The sequence below is a fragment of the Microcaecilia unicolor genome, chromosome 2 (assembly GCF_901765095.1).
Source record: "Microcaecilia unicolor chromosome 2, aMicUni1.1, whole genome shotgun sequence".
Classification (NCBI taxonomy): domain Eukaryota; kingdom Metazoa; phylum Chordata; class Amphibia; order Gymnophiona; family Siphonopidae; genus Microcaecilia; species Microcaecilia unicolor.
Window position 1 is genome coordinate 241,137,161 of NC_044032.1, and position 25,769 is coordinate 241,162,929.

Here is a 25,769-nt window from a genome sequence, read left to right on the forward strand (position 1 = left end):
GGGGGCCAGGGCCAAATCCATGGGGGCCCATGCCCCCATGTAGCTACGCCCCTGCTGGGAGGTCCCTGGGTGGGAGAAAGCCCCAGCCCATGAGAGGGTGTATGGAATAAAATGCAGCAGAATAGTGCCCCTGATTTGGGAAAGTGTCCGTGGTTGCCTAAGTTCTTCTGTTGCCTATAAGCCAGTGGTGTAGCAATGGGGACCACGGGGGCCTGGGCCCCCTCAAACTGGCTCAAGGACCTCCGGTTTGGCTGGCGGGGGTTGGGGACGCCAGCTAAGGCGTCTGTTCCGTGCTGGTCTTACATTGCTGGTGCCCTGTCCTGTTTTTCAGCGCCGTGCACACAGCAGCAGTGGGGAGGCTGAAATGGCGGCGGCAGGGATACAGAAGCGGCGGGGGGGGGCACAGGTGGTGATGGGAGGGCGGCAGCAGGGAGGAGGGCCCAAATGTACCCCCCCACCTTAGACTGGCCCCCCCTCCCATCGAGGTCTAGCTACGCCCCTGCTACAAGCCCACTGCCATGTGACCAGAAGAATAAAGAGGGGTCCTGAAGTGCCAACTCCAGCTGGGCTAAATTAAAGACCAGTTATTTAGCCTAACTGGAGTTGTCAAGTTCACAACAGCAGGTGAAGGAGCCAGAGCTTCAACATAATTGGGGAGTCTGTCCTGTAAATGGGGTTCAGGGTAGGACGAGGTCTGCTCACGGATGGGGTGTTGCCTGCGAGGTGTTACCATAAAAAAAAAGGACAGCTATAAAGGTGGTAACAGAGTGCATCAGGAGGAGAAATTAGCCATTGGGTTACATCTGGCTGCAGGATAGGCATAGAGAAGATGTGCCTATCCAGCTAATTTTCGAAAGTGATCGCCAGCCATCTTCCGACACAAATCGGGAGATTGCCGGTGATCTCCTGAACCCGGCTAAATCAGTATAATCGAAAGCCGATTTTGGCCGGGTTCAACTGCTTTCCGTCGCGGAGCTGGTGAAACATCAAGGGGGCGTGTCAGTAGGGTAGTGAAGGCAGGATGGGGGCAGGACGGGGGCGTGCTCATGAGATGGCCAGCTTCGCCCAATAATGGGAAAAAGCCAGGCTTGACGAGCATTTTGCCGGCTGTACTTAGTCCCTTTTTTTTTCACGACCAAGCTTCAAAAAAGGAGCCCCAACTGACCTGTTATGTAGGTCTGAGATTACAAATTTGATATCAGAGAGATGGTTGGAATCTGACTGCTGAAAGTTCAAATTTCACGCCTATGAAAAACCCATACTATTGGATAGAGAAAGAAGCACGCCAAACTGTGAGTACCTGGATAAGGGTGGGAGAAATTCACTGAGCCATCATGGTGGTGATATCCGTGAAGACCAGGGAGGAGGAGGATAGTGACCTCCAGAAGTAGCACCCGAGACGGGAATGACATGTGGGAGCGGGTCCAATGGCGCTCGTTGAGTTGTTCTGACTTGCAGACCTTCTCAGGAAGGGACCCCAAGAAGAGGGAAATGCAAACAGAGCCAAGGGCAGAAGAGAACTGTCCCCCAAGGTCCAGGCCTGCAGTATCTCTAGTTTGCTATATGGGGTCTGACTGTGCAGAAGCCAGATCCTAAATGGTACGGCTGAACCATAAACTGTGGAGTAGGACTCCAGTCCAATAAAAAAAAGAAAATATGTGTATTCTCTGTTGAAAGGTTAAAAGAGAAAAAAAAAATATTGAATGGGTGTGATGTGAGATAGTTAATAAAGGCAAGCGTGTAATGGAAGTTAATGGTTGGGCAATAGGCCCTATAAAGGAATGTTATAGATTATGTTGGGAAAATTGTTAAAAAGAAGAAGATATGCATGGGTTGGACCCAGGTCCAAAGCTTGAGTGAATTAAGAGTTGAATTGTTGTGAACAGGAAGTAAAAAAAAAATATGGGGAACTGGGTTGAGTGAATTAAGAGTTGAAATGTTGGTGAGACTTGGGTTACAGTAGCTTGGAATGGTGATTCTAATTGGGTTTCTGCAATGTACTTGTGGCCTGGATTGGCCACTGCTGGAAGCAAGATACTGGGCTAGATGGACCATTGGTCTGACCCAGTATGACTATTCTTATGTTCTTATCTCTCTGAGGCTCAGATGCTCAGAATTCTGGTGCTGTATGGAACAGCGCCAGAAAACACCGGCCTGAACATCGAAGAAAAAATACTATACAATGCTCAACACTAACAACATACAAATTATATGCACACTGTTAGTGTTGAGCATTGGAAGTTAAAGGGGGAGGAACATACCTGGCGTATGCCCTTAAGAGCTGTGTGGTAGGCACAGCTCTTTTGTTCATGCCCAGTCAAGAGAGAACCCTGGAAAGAAAGTAAACAAGTTGCAAAAATGTAAAAAAAAAAAAAAAAAAAGTAAAATAAAAACAAACAAACAAAAAAAAACTGGAGAGGACACCAGAAGCAAGTTGTAGAAACTGCAGAGCTGCACACAGAGCTACAGCTTTCCAGTGCCCGCAACCTCCTGCATCAGGAATTACAGACAAGTAGGGGGGGACCCCTGAGATTAAGCAAATATCGGCTGCCTCCGAGGTCCGCTTCCTCCTGCCGGCTTTTTAAAATATTGCTTCAGCTGGCGGGGGACCCCAACCCCCCCGCCAGCCCAGCCGCGGTCTTCTTTAACTTCTTCATCCTCGTCGTGCTGTGAAAGCTGCATGCATCCTTAGTTCCAGTTGGACGGAGCCTGACGTCGCGACGTCAGACTCCGTCCAACTGGAACTAAGGATGCATGCAGCTTCACAGCACGACGAGGATGAAGAAGTTAAAGAAGACCGCGGCTGGGCTGGCGGGGGGGTTGGGGTCCCCCGCCAGCTGAAGCAATATTTTAAAAAGCCGGCAGGAGGAAGCGGACCTCGGGGATAGGTGACGGGGGTAGGCGGGGGAGGGAGGGAGGGTTAACAGCGGTAGGGGGGTCCGGGGCGAAATCTGCGGGGGCCCAGGCCCCTGTGGCCCCACGCAGATACGCCCCTGACCCTAATGCTTGCTCAGAGCTGTCAGTAGGTTTCAGTCTTTAGGGTAGGGGGTTTTTGTATGGGTTTCTCTGAGTATTGGAAGGAATTGCTAATGGCCTCATTTACATCACATTTTAATACTAACGAGCTTGTTTGCATAGAATCTTCAGTCGCTGCTTCTGTGAACATTAAAGGCAGCGCCAAAACCCAGGGCCGCCGAGAGACTGAGCCGGGCCTGGGGCAAGGCCACCCCTGGGGCCTCTGTCGCCGCCACCACCCCCCAATCCTTACCACTGTCGCCTCCCTCTCCTGCTCCCAGGTTGCCGGCGCTGCCCCGGTCTCACCTGCCCACCCTCTGCTCCGTCGATAGCCCCCTCCGTCTGCCACCGTGACCGGGCCCTCTGCATTCAAATCGTCAGCGCCTGACCTCCGTGTGAAGGTGGCAGATCACCTCCCTTCGGGCCCTCCCTCACTGTGTCCTGCCCAAAGGGAGGCGATCTGCCGCCTTCACACAGAGGTGAGGTGCTGCTGATTTGAATGCAGGGGGCCTGGTCACAGTGGCGGATGGAGGGGGGCTATCAACGGAGCCGAGGGTGAGCAGGTCAGACCGGGGACTGCAGCGTTGGCGGCCTATGAGCAGGAGAAGGAGAGAGACCCCGACGCTGGGCCCCCCTTGGAGGCCCGGGGAATTTTGTCCCCCCTGCCCCCTCCCTCTCGGCGGCCCTGCCAAAACCTTTTGTGCATTAGGTGCACAATAACATGGACAATACACTGACTAAAACCAGTCTAAATTAAATGTTACAAGCCTGGTTAGCTTTGAGCATCAGGGCCTGAGTCTCCTCTACAAATGTCTCTCCATCACCTACTCTTCTTCTGCTGTCCTCACTCTCGCCCTCCATCTTTCCCCCATCCCTTCAGCTCCCACTGCTCCTCATCATTTTAATTGCTCTCCCCCCCCCACTATCTGTCTACTACTACTGTCCGGCTACTAGGTTTCTATCCTGCCTCTTCCTCTTGTTTCCATCCCTCCATCTGGTCCTCTCTGTTTGCATCACCTTCTCTCCACCCCCTCCCCTTCCCCTCTCGACCAGTCTCGTCCTCCCTTCTCATTCGCCTCCTCCCCGCTCTGCATTCACTCCTGCACCCCTCCCCCATGGTGGGAGCGAACAGTACCAGCATCGGCAGGGTCCCCGCGCGAGGGAGGGAGGGGGAGGGGAGAGCCGGGGCTGCCTCGGGGCGGAGCCTGGGCGGTGCTTCGCTCGCTCGCTCCTTTGCCCGTCTCCTCTCCTGCATTGCACAGGGGCTGCTCGCTCGATCCATTCCTCAGGTCCAGCCTAGCCTCTGCCGGGAGCGGGATCCAGAGCTTCCGCTATTGCACTGTTAAACCCGCCGCCACCCTCGGGAGCAGCGGGCATGCAGACAGGTAAGAGCTCCGCTGATTCGCCTCGGCTGCCTGCATACATGGATTTGGGGGCAGGGGAAGGGGCCTCGGGATGCGAATGCGGCTGGTGTTTTCTTTTCTCTTCCTGTTAATGTTGCTGTAATGCTGCGGGGTAACGCTGCCGGCACCCGGGATCCGGCTGGAACAGGTGGCGGGGGGAGCCGCCACCGGGATCTGGCAGAAGAAAATACTGCAATCGCTCCGATTCGGAGATTCTGCTGTAACGCTTGCCTGCTGAGTGACAACATGGGATTTGGGGTTTTTTTTTCCTAAGGTTATGATCATTTTTCCTAGTGATAAAAATGTGTTTACTGTACTTGAAGTCCTTGAAGGCAGACATTTCATTTAATACTTCCCGGTTGGCTTGCTTGCTTGATGTGGTTGATTGTCACGGTTGTAGGGACAGGAAGTTATTTGGAGAGAGTTTTCATTGTTTATTATCATGGGAATTAAAATTAATGCTGTGGAACAGGAGTAGTACTAATCACCACCTGTACACAAGTTACACGATGTACTGTTTTCTGCAATCCCCCCTCCCCGTGCATTTTGAGTGGGAGGTTGGCATGGGGGCGTCAGTAACTAATGGGAGTTCAGAGGAAAGCAGGATGCGTTTGGTTTGCCTTCCCTGAAATATATTAATGCGTATACCAGCGGTGGGACTGGCCACCGCTGGCTCCTGAGTTTCAGACTTTGGTTGCCACATTCCTGTTGTCAGCAGCAGATGGTTGTGCACTGTAGAAGCTGCAGTCCCGGTGGAAAGCACTCCCAGCGAGCTTCAGGAGACTCTTTTTTAGCGCCTGCTGCAGGTCTGTTTCAAAGGACACGCACAAAACTGGCTTTTGCCACATCCGGTTATCCTTTGCTGCCTAATTCGTAGCCACTGCCCTTGAGGCGCTGCATGAAGAAACCCAACCATGATATTGACAACTGTGTAGGGTCTGGGTTCTAACTGAAAGAGTATGCAGAAAGCTCCGGCACAAAATCATAGAAGCCCCTTAGCTCTCAGCAGGCGCTTGAATCACAGGAATTATATTGCCTAAATGTGATAAAAAGGAGCCCTCATTTTGTGTCTATGGAGACAGTACTTAGTACATAGAGTTCATTCAGGTTTGTTTATTTATTTATTTAGATTTTGCTCACACCTTTTTCAGTAGTAGCTCAAGGTGAGTTAGGTTGGTTTTTACTTGCTTTCTAGAGGGATTTCTTCTCTTTTTGTGGCAGTGGGAAAACACCATGGTGGGCTTTTACAAAGTTGCGCTACTTAGCAGTGCACTGAATGTGAAGAAGCCTGTGGGAATATTAACATGAAGCCCCTAGTGCAGTGATTCCCAAACTGTTTATTTATTAGGATTTATTTACCGCTTTTTTGAAGGAATTCACTCAAGACGGTGTACAGTAAGAATAATTCAAACATAAGCAATAGGCAATTACAGCAGTAAAAATATTCAAATAACAATACAAAGTATGGCATAGCGTACTACTTACAATGTCATCACAATGCATTTTAATTGACAGTGTAGGGTGTAAGCAAATACTATGGCAGAATCCCTAAATGTTTTTTTGTACACTGAGAGGCCCTCAATGTATGTAAAAATGTATATGTTCATGCAAACAGATTCCAACTTCTTGACAAACACTTGAAGAGAATATGAGTATCACTGCCCTAGTGAAAGAGAGAGTACAAGTCTCTGTTGCAGGAGAGTGTAAGAGGTCAGCTGATTTATTCAGAAGTGCAGTCTGATTTGTTGGATGTATGGATCTATTCAAATGTATTGGAAGACAAATCAAGGCAGTGTTTATTTTTTTTTATTATCAATATTTATTTTACATTTATATAATTAAGATAGAAAGGTTTGTTTAGTGTAATTGAATATGACATAGGGGTTGGGATAAAAGTTTACCAATGGTATGTTTTATAGGTATTGTGGTTTGATATATGTATGGCAATGTGCTAATAATCAGTGTACTGAGATTGTCTGATGTAATTCAGTGTGAGTGGAGGAGTGGTTAGGGTGGTGGACTTTGGTCCTGGGGAACTGAGTTTGATTCCCAGCACAGGCAGCTCCTTGTGACTCTGGACAAGTCACTTAATCCTCCATTGCCTGCCGCAATGAGTGGGAAAAAGTGCGGGGTACCAATGTAACAAAAAAAATAAACTCAATGAAAACTATTTGAACATAATTAAGATAAATGTTTAGGTAATTCCCAACCATGATCAACAGGAAAATGATTTACTAAGAAAAACAATTATCATCACTTTGTCCACATATTTGGATCCAAGTACTAGGAAATAAAAGTATAAAGGAAAAATAAATATCAATAGAGCAGTGGAGAGCCTGAGATTCGCAACCGATATACAGCGAATTCAATTACTAGATGTGACCAAGGTATCCCTAATACCTTCTTAGATTTTACATATTCCAGCAGCTTATTCAGGTAAAAAAAAACACATAATTATTTGAATTTAACGTTACTAAACACCTGCAAGGGAATTTCAACACAAACATACCACCTAAATTAAGAATTCTAGGTTTTAAAGCTAAGAATTCTGTCCTTTTCTGTGTTTCCCATGCTAAGTCAGGAAAATTTTTAATTTTTGCTCCCAAAAAGTCTGTGCTCATATGTTGATAATTCCGAAAAATAGGCAGTGTTTATTTTAAAGTAGCATAGCAACATCTGCTTCCTGACTTTGAGGTATCCTCTTGTAGTCTTTTGCTGGGGTTTTCTTATATTTGAGTAGTATCTACCATCTGGAAGCAGGGCTTTTTATACTTATACTAGCCGTTGAGCCGGTAAAAACGGGCTCGTATAGGAAAGGGGGGGGTTGAAAGCCCCTTCCCGTTGCCGCTGCAAGGCCCCCCCACCGCCGAGCTCGCCCCCCCCAAGTCGCCACACCCCTCTACCAGGCCGGGCCCTCGCTCCGCTATTGAAACAGCGAGGGAACGCAGCACACAGCTCTGCTCTGCTGCCGTCGGCCTTCCTTCTTCTTCTCTGCCTGTGTCCCGCCCTCGTGTGATGTAACGTCGTCGAGGGCGGGACACAGGCAGAGAAGAAGAAGGAAGGATGGCAGCTCAGCAGAGCTGTGTGCTGCGTTCCCTCGCTGTTTCAGTAGCGGAGCGAGGGCCCGGCCGGGTGGAGGGTGGGTGGCGGCGGCGACTCCGGGTGGGGGGAGCGTTAGCGACGGTGATTTTGTTCCTCTCAAATGCGCAGTAGAGACCCTCTCTGTTCCGCCCCCGTCATCATGTATTGACGTGGGGGCGGGGCAGAGAGGGTCTCTACTGCGCATTTGCGAGTGAGTACGACACTCACCATTTATATGTTTGATAATGGGTCCTTGTCTCTCAAAATTTACAGACTAATAAAGACACAGACTGACAAGAACCACAGACAGAACATATTTGGGGAGAGGGAGGGGGTGAGCCAGAGTCAAAAACCATGGGATCAGTAGGGAGGCTACCTGAGGGGTGGAGGAGTAGCCTAATGGTTTAGAACAGTGGGCTAAAACCAGGGAAGCCATGGTCCAAGGCTCATTGATGCTGCCCCTTGCAATCTCAGGCAAGTCACTTAACCCTCTGTTGCTTCAGAACCAAATTTAGGGGCCGATACACAAGTGTAACACGAAATTACCCTTGTATGGTAGACAGGCCATGTCTGGTGCATCCCTGAATGCACTGCGCGAGGCAGGGTGCTGCCGCTATGAAGATGACAACACTGGAGGCAGGAGCGAGTGGGCGTTGCTCCTGTCTTATCGAAGGTACGGGGCTGAGAGACGAGGCTTGGGGTGAGTGGGGGGATCCCACTTAACTACCAGGGACTTTTGGGGGGGGGGACAGGGAGGAAGAGGGCTACTAGACTACCAGGGAATTTGTTTGAGGGAGCCATTAGACCACAATGGCATACTAATTTTGTAATATTAGGGGAAGGGGGGCAGGTCGGAAAGCAATGGGGGGGGGGCCACAAGACTACCAAGGAATTTTAAGCTGGAGACAAGAGGGGGTATTGGAGGATAGGGTTGGGAAGAAGGAGGGAAGCTGCTAGAGGCTAGTGCAGGAAGCAGTCTGGGCGGCAGTACCCTGCCTCACACAGTGCATCCTGGGATGCACCGGACAGGGCCTGTCTACCATATAAGGGTCATTGATTAGAGTGTATAGTATTTTTGTGGTGCTAATTCCGCATTATACTTGTGCATCAGCACCTAAAATTTGTATCTGAGGCAGCAGTGGGTTAAGTGACTCGTCTGAGATTGCAAGGAGCAGCATCGATGAGACTTGGACCATGGCCTCCTTGGTTTTAGCCCACTGCTCTAAACCAGTCTGGGGTAGGGAGGAGGGAGAGAAGGGGTGCTGCTAGATACCCAATTCCGCTTAATCAACCCTTGTGTGCTACCCTGGACCTGGGAAAAAAGTTTCCCATGCACAATGTGCAAGAGAATTTTTTTTTTTTAGCGTGGCCGTGGAATACTTAATGACCACATTTACATGCATTTTAATGTGTGTTAATGCAGTCTGCGGTAATGTTTTCTGCACTGAAATTATTTGAGCTTTGCTTGGTCCGTAAAACCCAATGTAAAACCGGGTTAAAGCTGCAGTAATGCTTTGTGCATTGGCCCCTTAGATTGTAAGCGCTCCAGGGACAGGAAAATATCTTTTGTACTTGAATGTAACTAATCATGAACTACAATGAAAAAGGCATGAGCTAAGGCCAAAATTCCTTCCTCTCTTGAGAGGCTCATGGTTGGTGGAGTCCAGCTGAAAACAAGGACCACCTTACCAAATTAAATGATGCGGAAGGAAGATCTTTGCCCTAGAAACAATGGGCTTGATATTTAAAAAGTCACATATGCAGGGCTGCATATACTCAAATATAAACCTATTTGAGTATAAACCGAGATAACGGGGGAGGGGGGGGGACAGTTAATGCAAATATAAAACGGGGTGGAGGGGTAGGTACCAATTGTTTAACATGTCAAACAACACGAACACATGAAAGAAAAATCAGGGCCAAAAACCAACTTTTCCAGAGGTGACCTAAGGTTGCTTTACCTGTGCACATCCCTACTTAGAATAGAATATACGATCCCCCTTAGCATCATCCATTTCCATACCTCACTATAAAACAAACAGGCAAGCAGTACTAGTGTGACTGCCACACACACATTCGGACTCCTGGGTCCCCTGTATAGGCTGCCAGACCCATACAGTTATTTTTGCATCCACTAGGTCTTCCAGCTCACAACAGAGTATGCAGCCTCTTCACCCCACCCCGCGGTTGCTGGAATTGCTGTGGTCCCTACCTGTGGCTGATGCTGACAGAGAAAGCTGGGTGCTGGCCGGTACAGGACTTTAAGCATCTGCGCATACTTGAGGCCAGCTGACTCCGCTCTCTCCAAGATGGCGGGAGACGATAGTCCTTGAGCATGCACAGATGCTCACTTTTTAATTTTTTTTTTTGGCCCCCAAATCTTGTTTTTTTTAAAAATATTTTCCTTGTTTCTCTTCAGAATTTTATACAGGGGCAGCAGAACACTTTTTGTGGTGGGAGGGTTCAGACAAACCAATCTGTAGCCTTACCACTAAGCTCTCCAATTGCTGATGCTATGTTGGGCAAAATATGTTTGGTACCATAACCCCCTGTGGCCCTCCCCATTCTTTTGTCAAGGATTTTATGCATAGTCCATACCATATCAGGCTATGCTCATAATAAATATGCATTAATTGGGAGATAGGACAGGGGTAGCACCAAAATTATCTGGAGAGCTACAAACGTCAGTCGCTGTTTGAATAACATGTGCACATAACTCAGACCAGTGAAAAAGCAGGCCTATGTGATGAACCAGTTATATGATCAGCACATAAATGTGTGTATATACATCTATTTATATAGCATATTGTTTCTAGTAATAGCTCACCTCTTATTATTGCCCTCCCGCTTCCAAATCAAAAAACCCTGTAAATTTAGTCTAAAATACAAAACCTAGTTACCCTTAATAATCACCCATCCCTCCTCTACATTGATTGGCATTTCTGACATCCAACCTCCGTCCCACTGCCACGATTGGATTTCTGTTCTTCCCTCTTCTCCCGGCTGACGCTGACAGTAAGGGTATGGCACTGGACCAGTGTGGGGCCTTGAGCATCTGCGTTAGTTACTGCAGGGGGCAGGGTGGAGGAGAGAAATGCCAGTCATCATGGGGGGTGGTGGAGGAGAGAAGTGCTGGTCAATGTGTGTGGGGGGGCAGGGTGGAGGAGAGAAATGCTGACTGTTGTGGGGGGGGGAGGGATGTTGTGTGTAGGATATAAATCTCATTCATCATGATGTGAGGGGGGGGGGGATAGAAATAATACCTCCATTAATAGCTAAACCTAGACTCCAGAAAAAAAGAACATGTTTTTAATAATCACCGAGTGGCACAACTTAAGCTGTTGAACATGAATAAAGTAAACCTCCACCACCACTACGACAGCTAACAGGCCGAGTCTATAAAAGAAGAACAGAGCAAAGGATGACTGGGAGAGGGGGTAAGGTGGCAGACACCCTACCAGATAAATGTCTCTATCACTTTAAGTATTACTTTCTTCTCTATACTAGGGAGGAGTGGCCTAGTGGTTAGGGTGGTGGACTTTGGTCCTGAGGAACTGAGTTCAATTCTTGGCATAGGCAGCTCCTTGTGACTCTGGGCAAGTCACTTAACCCTCCATTGCTTGCCACATTGAGCCTGCCATGAGTGGGAAAAAGCACGGGGTACAAATGTAACAAATAAAAATAACTATGTAAATGTAACAAATAAAAATAACTATGTTAGAATGTTATTGTCTATTACATTTCATTTCTTACGAGCTCACACATATTGTTTTGGTGTGGCCATATTTAGTATTTTCTTTTAAACCTTATTCCTTAAGCCTTCATTTCTTCATGCTGTCTTTACACTTTTACATGTATCCGGGTGACAGCTGCGTGGGACTCATAATGAGAAGCACTGCAAGGCCTTGATTTTCTTAGTTTCATAATGGAACATGAATATCTTCTTAGAAATGAAATAAAAATCAGAACAAAGAGTTTTCCTGATCACGTTTTATGACTGGCTGATTTATCGGAAAGAGCTGGGCTGGCACTGCCACATTAACATCCAGTAAGGGCTGTTTTATGATTGCGTGATAAGGTTTTGGAACAGTCCGGACAAATGCTTATTTGCTAAATCCATGCTTCTCTTGAATGCTGATAGAAACAGAGTACTATACAGTATGGTGTCATATCCTTCGGCCTCACTGCTTTCTCTCCTTTCTGTCCACGTTCCTCTCACAAGCTGCTCTTCCCCACAGGCAAACAAATATTTCAGGGATAAAAGCCCCAAGTTATCCATGCAGTAAATTCTTGGAAGCAGAAATTAGAACTGCAGGAGGCATCACTAATGAAATAATAGGGGGGAAAAAAGGCAAGGAACGTAAGGTCATCAAGAGACCAGTGCAAGGCTGCAACTGGGGCAGGGTGGGCTAAATAGGGCATTATCAGAAAGCCATATTTTTAAGGGTACCAACCTCTGATGTCTGGGGCAATGGGTAATAGCATTTTTTGTGGCTTTTCCTGAGCTCCACGGTATCTAGGGATGATGCTAACAGAAGGCGACAATCATCTCTTTGGAAAGTAAAATGATCTAAGTCTTGTTAACAAAAGCACAGGCCTGACAGCCATCATGGCAGAGACAGAGTTGGATGTGGTTGCAATTTTTGGATTGTAGTATGATGAGAATCAGGATTAGGATGTAATCATCGCAAACATTAATCTCCTCAGAGGAAACCGACTATGGGTAAACAAGTGGGAAAAGCATGTAGAGCATGGTTCATGGAATTCTCTCCAACCCCTCTGTGTGTGTGTGTGTGTGTGCGCGCATGCGCACACGGATGCCTGTTCTTTGCTTGTCTGTGTCTGATTTCTGTGTTTTCATATGTGTATGCTGGCTTGGATATGTTTGACTAGAATAGAGAACAAGTGAAAGATGGTGTAAAAGGAATAATTCCCTCATTATTACATGTTTCAATGATTCAGAAGCAGGAACCTCTTCCTATATAATAATTCTCACCTCCAACAGGATGTGCTTGGGACCGTGCCTGCCGGAAGTGGTCTGCTAGGCAGGCACGCATTGACCTCAGTGACATCAGTGAAAGACAATTTGGCAAAGCAAAACAGTCTGAGTGCTGGCCATTAGGACACAGGGTTGATAGGAGAGTTTTAAAAGACTGAAGGAACCGACAGTGTTAAATGGGGATAGGGGGGAGTTCTGAAAGACATGAACATTTGTGAAAGGAAAACAATCTGAATGCTGGCCATTAGGACACAGGGTAGATAGGAGAGTTTTAAAAGACTGAAGGAAACAAAAGTGTTAAACTGGAGAAGGGGGGGGGGGGGGAGTTGTGAATGACTGAAAGACATGCAAATTTGGGACATGAAAACAATCTCAATGCTGGCCATTAGCACACAGGGTACATAGGACAGTTTAAAAAGACTGAAGGAACCAAAAGTGTTCGGGGGGGGGGGGGGGGGGGGGCAAGTTCTGAATGAATGAAAGAAATGAAAATTTACGAGAGGAACACAATCTGAATGCCGGGCATTTGTACACAGGGTAGATAGGACACTTAAAAAAAAAAAAAAGAAGGACGTGAAAGTATTACATCTTGGGGGAGGGGTGAGGAGGAAAGCGGTGGGGTATCCGGATACTGGCTGTTAGGGCCACGGGGGTACATAGACTTTTGAAAGCCTTAAGGAACCCAAGTGTGGGAAGGAGGAGGAAAAGGAGGGGAGGGAACGGGGTGAGGGGCATTAGGAACAGGGGAGGCGGCCCTGTCACACACTCTCATTCTCACACACACACTGTCACACAGACAGTCTCACTCTGTCACACACCCGCACATTCACTCTGGCTCTCTCTCTCAAACATACACACTCCCAGGAAAACCTTGCTAGCGCCCGTTTCATTCGTTCCAGAAACGGGCCTTTTTTACTAGTCTCCTATAAAAATGCATTGTGCCAATTAGAGGGGAGTTTATTTCTCTGGAAGCCCTGGTTCAGTCTGTCCCATTTCAATCTTGATGTATCTTTTCAAAGTTTTTTTTTCCCCACACCAAATTTGGTCCTGCTCCATTAAACTTTCAGAGGGTTATTTTGGCCCCAGATGGATGGACAGAGAAATAGACATTTGGAGAGAGAGGGGGAGAGAAAGAAACTAGATTGGAGGAAGGGAAGAGAGGGGGCTATGTATGGGGTGGTAAGGGAGAAGAGGGAGAGATGCTGGCCCTGGGATGGGGTGATGGAGTGTGGGAAGAAGAAAAGAGACAAGAAGCTGAACACAGGGAGAGTCAGGGACATATGGAAGAGATGCTGGGCAGGGAAGGGACCACAGGGAGAAGGACACAGAGAGGCAGTGCTTGACAGGAAGGGAATAGGGATAGTGGGACAGAGTGGCAATGCTGAAAAAAGGAGAGATAGGATAGGAAGACAGAGGGGGCAGTGCTGAAAAACAGGGGAAATAGAGTCATTGAGAGGTGATGCTAGAAAAAGGAGAGATAAAGATAGAAGAGCAATGCTGGAAAAGGGGCGGATAGGGACATAGAGGGGTGATGCTGATCACAAGGGGAAGAATGGGGACACAGAGGGACAATAGTGAAAAAGGGAGAGATAGGGACACGGGCACACAGAGGGGTGATGCTGAAAAAGGGGGTCAGATAGGGACAGGGGCACAGAAGGAAGATGCAGGACAGGATGGATAAAGATTCAGAGGGAAGATGGATGGTGGATATATAGAGAGAAAAAATGTCAAATGGACAGGAGACTATGTAAAGACATGAAAAAAACAGAGGAAATCAGAAGAGAGACATCAGGACCAAAGTGAATGGAAAAATAAAATGCTCAGACAGCAAAGGTAGAAAAAAAGTACTTTATTTTGAATTTATTAACTTTTGGAAATACATATCTCTGATATCTTGCATTTCAGTTTCTGTTTGCTGTAAATGCAGTCTGACTTCTTGAGGTTCCAATTCAGTTTTTTGGCTTTCAGGCTTATTTTCGAAAGAGAAGGGCGCCCATCTTCCGACACAAATCGGGAGATGGGTGTCCTCTCAGGGTCGCTCAAATTGGCATAATCGAAGGCCGATTTTGGGCGCCTTCAACTGCTTTCATGTCGCAAGGATGACCAAAGTTCACAGGGCGTGTCGGCAGTGTAGCGAAGGCGGGACGGGGGCGTGCTTAAGAGATGGGCGTCCTCAGCCGATATTGGAAAAAAGAAGGGCGTCCTTGATGAGCACTTGGGCAACTTTACTTGGTCCATTTTTTCTTGCAACCAAGCCTCAAAAAGGTGCCCGAACTGACCAGATGACCACTGGAGGGAATCAGGGATGACCTCCCCTTACTCCCCCATTGGTCACCAACCCCCTCCCACCCTAAAAAAAAAACTTAATTTTGTTTTTTTTTGCCAGCCTCAAATGTCATACCCAGCTCCCTGACAGCAGTATGCAGGTCCCTGGAGCAGTTTTTGTGTGTGCAGTGCACTTCAGGCAGGCGGACCAAGGCCCACCACCCCACTACCTGTTATACTTGTGGTGGTAAATGTGAGCCCTTCAAAACCCACCAGAAACCCACTGTACCCACATGTAGGTGCCCCCCTTCACCCCTTACCCTTAGGGCTATGGTAATGGTGTACAGTTGTGGGGAGTGGTTTTTTTTTTTTTTGGGGGGGGGGGGGCTCAGCACACAAGGTAAGGGAGCTGTGCATTTGGGAACAACTTCTGAAGTCCACCGCAGTGCCCCCTAGGGTGCCCGGTTGGTGTCCTGGTATATGAGGGGGACCAGTGCACTACGAATGCCGGCTCCTCCCACGACCAAATAGCTTAGATTTGGTCGTTTCTGAGATGGGCGTCCTCGGTTTCCATTATCGCCGAAAACCGGGGACGACCATCTCTAAGGTCGACCTAAATGTTGAGATTTGGGCGTCCCCGATCGTATTATCGAAACAAAAGATGGACGCCCATCTTGTTTCGATAAATACAGGTTTCCCCGCCCCTTCACAGAGCCGTCCTGCGAGGAAGGCCCCATGAAAACTTGGGTGCCCCTCTTTGTAACTCTATTACTGATCTGTGGTCCCTTATTTTATATTTGTTGAGGGTCTGTCTGTGTTTTGCGCATGTGACCAAGAAGTGGTATTATGCTAACACTAGTAAAAAAGGCCCGTTTCCGAAACCAATAAAACGGGCGCTAGCATGTGGTTTTTTTTGTGTGTATGTGTCACAGAGTTATTTGTGTGTGTGTGTGTGTGTGTGTGTGTGTGTGTGTGTGAGGGTGCGGTGTGTGTGCAGGTTGTTGATGATGGAGGTGGTGCGTCGGTGTGCGGTTGTTTCGTTAGTTTGGCAGCCAGTCTCCAGCGATTCCTAGGCAGGGAAGGAGTACTCCTCCCCCTTCCTTGGTCGCTGTTTGCTGCTGGCTGGGTCGCGGGTAATCCTTCCAGCTGGGCCGCAGCTTGTCCTGTTCGCCCACGTCCCAGATGGTGACGGGCACGTTGTTTTCCGGCTCCTCTGACTCCATGTCAAGCGATCCCAAATATAGTCTGTGCTATAGGCCCTCTGGCACTCTTCAGTACTGGCATTAGGCATTTAAAAATTTCTCCCCCCCCTCCCCCGGTCTATTTTTGCACATACCCACAGCAGGAATATTCTTCTCTCATTCCAGCAGTGGTTCTGTGCTCTCCGTGCTGCACAGATAGTGAGCCATTCTGCTGGGGAATGCTCCTCCCTTATTGTCACGTAGTTTCCTCTGATTGGTCCGTCTTACGTTGCCTAGTGTTGCCTGGGAACGGTGTTGTGATGGTCCTTTGTGTTTCAGAATGTTGAGGGTGTTTTTTCTGATTGGTCCGTCATGCGAGGGCAGGGCAGAGAGACATGGTCAGTGTTGTGGCTTCACCACCATGAATCCATGAACCCTTCAGTGAGTGACTGAGTGACTTCAGAACGTTGTCTTCAGAACATTGAGGGTGAGTTTTATTATAGTAGAATATAGTTTCTTTGTTTAAGATCTGTGGTAGTTTTGTTCATTCTGTATATTTACTGTGCTGCCTTTTCACAGATAAGATTATTTCTCTTTGAATCCTGAGAGTTAGTACTGTTATGGAATGATAAATTTCTGAGTGTGTTTTTGCAGGGCCGGTGCAACCTGGTAAGCACGGTAAGCATAGCAGGGGGGTGCTGACCTCTGGAAGGCGCCAAAAGCCACTGCAAGCCGTGCTACCTGTTGTGCCAGCTGTCAGGCTTCTCTCTCTCTCCTTTTCTCAGCTCCCACAGGTCTGGCATCTTTCCGTCCCACTGCTGCACACGGTCCAGCATTGCCAGTCACCGTCTTCCTTTGACAACCCTCTCTCCCCGCTTGCAAACTGACATCTTTCTCCCTTTTCTTCTCCCACTCTGGCTGGTCCTCTGAAAACTTACCCTGAGTTACCAGCAGCATCAGCCGTGCAGGTCAGCCGTACTGCCACTTCTGATGCAATTTCCTGTTTCCACGAGGGCCGGGTGCAGCAGAGGGAAGCCTCAAAGCAGATTGCTTGCATGGCAGCAACGTGGGGGGGGGGGGGGTGGCAATTTGCGGTAAATGGTTTTAAAATCCAAATCAGGTAGGAAAAGGGGGCTGGGGCTAGAACTGCTGGCTGAAATGGGGGACAGATGGGAGAAGGGAGCTGGGGCTGGGGGCTGAAAAGGGGGAGAAGCAGGTGGGAGAAGGGGGCACGTGCTGGAACTGCTGGCCGTAGAGGGAGGAAGATGGGAGAAAGGAGCTGGGACTGGAACCAGAGGCTAGGGAAAGCGAAAGAGAGTTGATGCTGGCAGGTGGTAGGTGTGACTGAAATGGTCTAATGCTAGGGCTGGGGCAGAGAGAAGGGGACCTATTAGTCTGGGGTTGAGGTTGAGGTGGGGGAAGAGATCTAATACTAGCCATGAGAGACATGGCCTGGGGTCTTACAAGGGGCAAATTGGATATAAGGGTTGGAGATGAAGCAGGGGCTGGGAGAAGGAAGAGAAGGACAGAGACTGTGTGGGGAAGGGGGAGAAGCAAGGTCACAAGCAAGGGGAAGGTAAAGATGAAGGGGCAAAGGGATGAATACTGGGGGGATTAAGGTGGAGGAGAGATAGGATAAATAAAAACTGGATAAGGAGGTAGGTGGACAGATGCTGAAGAAGGAGAGAAAGAAGTATGGGAGAAGAGGCAGGGGGAAAAGGAGAGGGAGGGCTATGAAGAGAGTGGGGGACAGTGGAAGGGGACATATCTTTGAAGGAGGTGAGAAAGGGTGAAATTAAAGAAGGTAAAAGGAGAAATAGGAGCCTGAATAAGGGGATAAAACAAAGGGACTGGAGCTGGAGCAAGATGAATGACAGGGAAGGAGTTGGGGTTGATAAAGGGTGAGAGACTGAAACAGGTAATCTGGAGAGGCAATGAATGCAAGGGTGGAAATAGGAGCTAGAAAATGGGTGAAGGACAGGAAATAGGAGATTGGGGGCATTTTAAGACAAGTAGGAATGGGAGAACTCGGAAGGTAAGTGCAGAAAAACTGGTAAATAGGTGAATGATTGATACTGAGGATGGGGGAGGGGTGGAGAAGAAGAAATAAATTCTAGCTATAGGTAGGTAAAAAAAAGGGCAGATTGGAGAACTAGAAAAAAACACTGAGACAGAAGGATCAGAGTCACAGCTAGATATAAGAGAAGAAGAGAAGACAGATTGTGAAAAGCAGAAAATGGAAATTAGACCCTGGAAAAGGACTTGGGAGAAAACCAACAAGATGATGTAGTAAAAAGAGACCAGGACCAACCCAAGTGGAAAAAAACAAAATGGTCAGACAACAAAGGTACAAAAAAAAAATTGTTTCCGCAGATGTGTTTCCATAAATGTGTTTTAGTGCTGATAAGTGCTTGATATAGTTGAGTTGAAAAACGTGTAACATGCCATGATGCAGAAATCCATTTTTAGGTTCACATGAAGGCATTACTAGTCATTAAGAGCAGCCAGCAGCCCTTGCTCAGGCCTCGGTTGCTTCACCACTGTTCCAAATTTATACCCCGAATGCACCATGAGAAAATCCTCACTGATTGGCCTTTAGTCTCACTCTTAAGGGTGGGCCACCCTTGGCATCTGTATTCTGATCCAGCATCTTCCTTTCCTCCCCTCCCAGTCCAGCAGCTTCTCCCCCCCTCCCGCCAGCTTGCTACTTCCAGCCCCCCCCCCAAAGTGATATAAAGGTGTGGAGCTGCTGTCTTCCTGTTTCTGAGGGGTAGAACCAACAGAGCTATCAACGGCATGGCCTAGACTATGGCTCCGCGCCTTTATGCCACATTTTTTATGGCAGGAAACGGCTTGGCTGGCAGGGGGCTAAGGAAGCTGGACTGGAGGGGGATCCATACACAAAAGTTTGCCAAAGGCCTAATCGGTGTTTAAAGTAGCCCTGCACACAGACACACACACTGTCTCACCACAAAGAGATGGCACTACAAACTTCCCTCACACACTGTCCCTCTAGTGAACAGGTATAGACTGAGGAGCGGCAGTGCAAGCTTCCCTCATACTTTCCCGCTAGCGAACAGGTACAGTGTGAGGAGTGACTGTCCCTCTAGAGGACAGGTGCAGACTGAGGAGTGGCATGCAAGCTTCTGTCACACACTGTTCCTCTAGTGAAGAGGTACAGACTGAGGAGCGGCAGTGCAAGCTTCCCTCATACTTTCCCTCTAGCGAACAGGTACAGTGTGAGGAACGACTGTCCCTCTAGAGGATAGGTACAGACTGAGGAGTGGCATGCAAGCTTCCATCACACACTATTCCTCTAGCGAACAGGTACAGAATGAGGAGTGGCAGTGCAAGCTTCCCTCAGTCCTCTTCCCCTCCCCCCTCCCCCCAACACATATGCTTTTTTTGCAGAAAGTATTTCTAAATCTTGGCGTTAGCCTGATCTGCTGTGACTACTAAACAAAACCCCAAATAGGATTTTAGAGATTATGTGGAAAGGGATGGAGAAGAGAACTGAGAATATTATGGCTCTGTATAAAACCCTGGTGCATCCACACTTTGAGTACTGTGTGCGGTACCAGTCACTCCGTGTAAAAATGGATGCAATGGAACTAGGAAGACTCAGAGAAATGCAGCAAAAATGATTAAGGAGAAGGAACACTTTCCTTATGAAGAGATGCTGGACAGGTCAGGTTGGAGAAAAGGTGACTGAGAGGCGATATAATAGAAGTTCATAAAATTATAAGTGGGGGGGGGGGGGGGAATGGTTAAATAGAGAATGGTTGGTTAATCTGTAAGACAACACAAAAACAGGACATCATTCCATGAAAATAGTGACCAGCAGATTGAAAACGAGTTGTAGAAAGGATTATTTTTCCATGCAGTGCTGAATTAAGCTGTAGAACCTGTTTCTGGAGGACGAGTTCAAGGTGACTAACAGTGGGGCTCAAAAGAGGACTAGACAAGTTTCTGGAGGAAAAGTACAATTTTTCATCCTGGAAAGGAGTTATGGGAAACCTTCTTTCTTAGATTTGTGGTGTATTGTGACCTGGACTGGCTACTGTCGGAGGCAGGATGCTGGGCTTGATAGACCTTAGTAAGATTCAATATGACTTTTCTTATATCGTTGTATTGTTTTGGCTTGATGAAAGGTGTGTAGCTCCTGAAAGCTAGTCAAGAAATGTATTAAGTTAATCCAATAAAAATATGTCACCTTGTAATTGTTTTGTTTATTGACCTTTAGTTCAGTCTGAAGAGAAACCAGAGTAGTTTAATTTGGAACCATGTTCTTCCTCATCCTGTCTCTGGGTAATCACCTTGGTTGAAATTGAATGCCTGTAGTGATGGGGCTGTTTGTGTACTGGGGATGAATGCACCATTTTTGCAATCCTGCTGGCACTTTTTGTAATAGCTGTCATCAACTGTAGCCATAAATTCTGTAAAGTTTTATTTTTATTTTTTTTTGTTTTTTTGTTGATGCAGTTTTGAGAATTAGTCATGTAGTTGAACCAGAGGGCGGTCAGAGAGAGTCTACAGTGGCAGGCAGGCTCAGGTTGGTTCTGCACTAATCTTGGCATGGCCATTTGCATAAGGATGTGTGTTTCTAAGGTGATTTGATCAATAGATTGACTGCACGTGAATAGCAGTTTGGCCTGATGTCATGTACTGTAAACAGGTGTGGCTCATGGAAGTTCTGCTCTGTGTACATCTTGGTTCAATAGAAACCAACCCTGTTGTTGCAACCTCCATCCAAATTCTGGGTCACAGAGGGCAAGAAGTGCAGTCGATTCGTCTCAGTTCTTGAGTTAAAGCAGCACCACAGAAAGAGAAAGGGTTTTGAACATTTGGCCATGAGTTATTAGCCAGGACCGAAATGCACTGGCTTTGTACCTCCCTCCCCAAACCTTGCAGCTCTCCTTCTCTTTTCCTTATCCCTGTGAGCAGCCTCCTTCTCCTCTGAACCCTGATTGGGGTCAGATACCCCTTCCTCCCCCACCCCCACCTCTATAGAAATCAGCTCACCAGTCATGACAGTGTTGAGATTGTACAAAGGGAAATCATAAGGCAGATATACAATTATCCAGGCTTTGAACAATTTCTGCAGATCAACAGGAAAGGCAGCGGGTGGCATCCTGCCTCAGATCATTGTTTGCTTGCACTAGGTTTGTCTGAGGGTCCCCTGCTGGCTGGAAACAGGATAGGATTAACCCATTGATGGGCTTTAGGCAAATAAGTGCTTTGCCCCCTCCCCCCCACCCACTGTAAGTACATTTTGTAAACCTCTCTCCTAACAAACATACTGTGAGGGGGAGGAGAAAGATCATTTGGCATAAATCCCTTTCCTCCTTTTTACCCATAGTATAATCATTTTCCCTCCATATCCCACTGGTAAGAATAAAATAATAGTTATGTGTGTTTTTTTATTAGTTGTTGGCGCTCATGTCTTTTATGGTTGGTGCTCCTAAGGTTGAGATGTTCAGAACTGGGGGGAGGAACCTACCCTATACCTGTGCAGAAAAGTTGCATGGTAATAGTTTTTCGTTCCTGGGGCTACAGAAACAGGGCTACTAGCCCAGGGGTATTAGATGCCCTAGCCAAACCTTCAACCTTACACCCCCCCCCCCTCTTGGAGTAGATCAAGGCCCAATTGTCACCTTGGGCAAAAGCAAGTGATGCCCATGCTTAAAAAGCACACTGATATGAGTCCCATTATGGTGAGTGGGAAAGTGCGGGGTACAAATGTAACAAATAAATAAATAAAGACACTGAGCTCCCACACTGTACATACAGAACGTTGAGATTGGAATTGAGCTATCCAGGTAGGAACGTGCCCAATGCTCTTCCTTCTAAGCTGAGTGGGAGTCCTCCAACTGCATTGCTGCAGTGGGAGGGGGGGGGGGCGGGGTAATGCTTCAATATTCTGTTTTCAATTGTTAGGGACAAGGATGTTCCCTGACTCCTGCAGAACTTGCCTGTCCCTCACTATTGAAAATGAGATAGTGAAACAGCACCCCCCCCCCCCCCACACTGGCAGGACATAGGTGGAAGACTCCCGCTCAGCTTAGAGGGAACAGTGGTGCCCAATGCCAGTGGTATTTTAGAAAAGGCTCAGCCAACGCAGGAATGCACATGTATTTGCCAGCACATGCAGTGGGAGCAGCCATTTTATAAATGTACACGTTGAAAAAGTGAATGGCACAAACCCGGCAGCTTCCATGTGGAAGTGTCGGCACTTAGAAGTGGAAGTGGCGCTTTTGCTACTTCCACATATAGCTTCCCCATTTTACAGATCTACATTGTAAGTGCCACCCACCAATGAGGTATGAGGCCACAATTTTAATTTGATTTCATTTTGGAGATGGAAATAAAGGTGTGTGTGTGTGGGGGGGGGGGGGGGGGGGTGAATTTAAGAAGAACGACTCCCTTAATAACTTGTGGCCAAAACAAGCATTTTTTAAAAGCTAAGTAGACCCAATGTGGAAATTTTTCCTCATACACATGTGTTCCCTTTGTAAAGCAGAGAATCCATGTTAGATTTTACTCCCTCTCCAACCATGCTCAAACCACACTCCCTTGAAATCTCTGCATTATGTCTCCATGCTGCTGTTTACATATGGATATGTTTCTAAAATAATGGCCTTAGTATGCCTAGTGGTCTGGGCCACATTGGAAATAGCTCGGAACAGTTTACAGAGCCGAACAAGGCCGTTGCAGTACTTGGCAGCTAATAGTTTATGTGAGAAAAAGTCAGAGAGCTATATCGCTGTCAAAGAGATCTTATAGGGGGTATAGGGAATGAAGCAGCTCTAGTGCAAAATCTAGCTAACTTTTTTCCCAAAATATTAATTTTGAAAGGCAAGAATTAAAGTGATTTGCACTTGTTAGTGGTTGGCTGAATATTTGTGGATAATTTAATGTAAACTTTCATGTGTATTTGAAGTCCTGGCCATGTGTACTATGGGTAAAGGATGCATACTCGTTGTGACATTTAACTGCTGATTCTTTTTTTTTTTAAAGACATTTTTATTGATGACAAATCCATGTGACAACTCAGACAACATGAGCATTCAATGTTCCAATGTCAGAAGATATGAGAAAATTAAAACAGTGCAAATCGTCATCCAACTTTTTCAATTTTATCCCACCACCCCTACTCACTACTTGTTTCATCTTTATTTATGTCAGGCACATAATTAAGCAAAAAACCCTAACAGTTGTGCAGTGCATAATAAAATAGTAAGTAATACCCAAACATCGGGTCCGCATTATTTCTCTGTGTGCCCTAAATCCCTCAGTCTCATTACCCCCTTAACTGCTGATTCTTACAATTGATAAGGTCCTGTATGTGGGCACACATTTAAGATGACGTGCTTGTTGGTAGTGTATCACTGTTGAAGTATGTCAAGAAATACAATCAGATATTTCTTCTAAAACAATAAGGTCTTCAAGATATTGTCAGGCCTGTTTGTCTTTCTCTATGATAGGGGCATGAATTTGAAGTTTAAAAATGTCAGTTTCCATTATGTAGCTTCCCACTATTCTAGAACCTGTTGGACAGTCTTGTCCATCAACCAGCAGGTGGAGATAGAGAACTGAGATATATCTCTCTTGCCATCCAGTCCAGCTCCTCATTGTTTTCTGTTTCCAGCAGGTGGATGGATACACTTTTCAGCCTCTGGTTCAGAGTAATTTGTTCCTGGTCCAGTTGGTCAGCTAGTCTCCATTTGAGCTTTGCGGGTGGCTTGAGTCTTCAGAGTCATATTTGGAGGTCTTCAGGTCCCTGCCTCTGATGCCCTGTGAATTGACTTCTTCTCTTCCTTCACCTGTTTCCTGTGGAGCTCTCCTTTTCAAGCACAACAACGTTAAAGAAAGGAGAAGGAAAGATGTTTACTGAAGAGCATGGGACAGAGTATCAGTCCTGATTCTTTCTGTGAGCTTAGGGGGAGAAGCCAACAGTGGTAAATCTGACTATAGTTTGACTCGGAACTGCTTGGAGGGTTGCAAGTTCTATTAGTGTAGGGGAGGGATCTTGACTCACTGTTTGGGTCTACATTGTGCTGTGCTTGTGCAAGATGGGGGTGAATGATGACTCCTGCAGAGGCAGTTAAGCAGTTTTTCTGCTGTGGGACCCACTAGCCGGTGTAGGGGCATTGCAGTGTCTGTAAGCTGGAAGTGGTCAGCGGCAGCACGTCTTTGGATTTGGCACAGCATCCGAATATGCCAGGGCTATTTTGCAGTTTGATGCAGGAGAGCATGGGAACGGGCACTATTTTGTCAGGGCCGACTGGCAGTGAGGGACAGCCTCTGTCTGATCATGTGTGGAGCACAGCCACCATTTTACAGCCTCAGCGCCCAACAGAGCATTCAGCTGCATTGGGGTCTCTGTTTTCTCCAGAGGTTATACTGCTCTTATACCAAGCCTATTTCCTGAAGCAGGGTCAATCAAGAGTTGCTGCAAGTTTGTCACTATTTTGCCCCTCCAGCTTTTAAGATATCTCGTTTAGCCTCATCTGCCCACTTCTAGAGGTCTATCTCTGCTTTTCCCTCCTTATCTGATGTGGACTTGGTCTATTCAGAGGAGCCATCATTGAAGGAGCCATTAGGGGAAGAAAAGCTCCCTCCTGAGGAGGGGTATGACCCGAAAGTACTGAAGTTTTCCATAAAAAGGAGTTCAGTACTCTTATATCTGAGGCATTGGCAGTACTTTCCATTGAGGAACCTTCTGCTTTGGCGTCAGGAGTTCCATCTTCATCGATCATGAAAGGTCCTTTTGAGGTCTTCCAGATGCATCCAGACATTCAAGACCTGATTACAGCAGAATGGTCTGACCGGATGCAGGACTGAGAGTGAGAAGAGCCATGGCTCGCCTCTATCTGTTGGTTCTGGAAGAGAAAGAAATTTGCAGCTTCTAAGGGTAGGTTCCCTTGTTACGGTGGTGACTAAGAAAGTCAGCGAATATCTGCGGTTAGGCCTTTAAACCCTATTTAACTGACCAGGCGGGGATAATGCTTACCATAGGAGGAAATCACATGAAGGCCTTTCAGTCCTTGAACAATTTCTTTCAAAAATTTCTGTTGATGTTTGATTATTATTTATTTTTAGAGATCAATTTATTTAAAGATGGTTCCATCTAAGTGTCCTGATTGTTGGAATATAGTATTTTAATTATCAGTGTGAGGTTTTTTTTTAAGTCAGATGTTAGAGTACTATTTCTTTATCATGTCTTTGTGGTTGTTTATCATAGAGTCCTATTGGGGCTATCAGTACAGACCCGGGGTGACAGGAAGAGATGTATTTTATTGTTAGTTTTAAAACCTTCCACACAACAGAGACTGAACTAGCTCGGGTCTGAAACCTTTGTTTCTGTAATCACATGCCTAGTATATATGCATATATTTTTCTTTTTCAAAGTTTCCATGTAACACTAAAGATAGTACTGACTTTCCATGGATTCAAATAGAGGAACTCTACATGTCATTAAGACAACAACAACACTTCTGAATTTAGTGTCATCTTATTTCTCTGGGGCCTGCCCATCATGTCCCATCTGATTCACCACACCACACCCTTTCCATAAGTTCATGCTCTCACATAAAAGGCACAATGCAATAAAACAGCACAGGATCAGATGAAAGGGCAAAAATATGCAAACAAGCCCAGTGTTTTCTTTTTAGCTTTCATATAAATGAATTAAAAGATTTCAAATGCCAGTTTCATGGTATGCTTGAAATTATACATATGAGAATTAATTTTTCTAGTAAAGTTGGAGCATTCAGTTTCCAGTCTATGGAATTGTGGGGTAGTTGGGCTTGTTTGGGTAAAGCA

General features: G+C 46.7%; 1 protein-coding gene across 5 annotated transcripts in view; it reads left to right on the forward strand.

Annotated features, from left to right (window-relative positions):
* The first annotated feature begins 4,245 nt into the window (after nucleotides 1-4,245).
* Nucleotides 4,246-25,769, forward strand: part of PIP5K1B (phosphatidylinositol-4-phosphate 5-kinase type 1 beta) — a 435,282-nt gene continuing 413,758 nt past the window's right edge. For 4 of the 5 annotated variants that reach the window (XM_030193839.1, XM_030193840.1, XM_030193837.1 and 1 more), the window contains exon 1: nucleotides 4,246-4,400. The gene's annotated coding sequence lies outside the window, so the exon portion shown is untranslated. Of the gene's footprint in view, nucleotides 4,401-5,202; nucleotides 5,225-25,769 lie in introns of those variants that run through there. The other variant, XM_030193841.1, reaches the window with a different exon arrangement.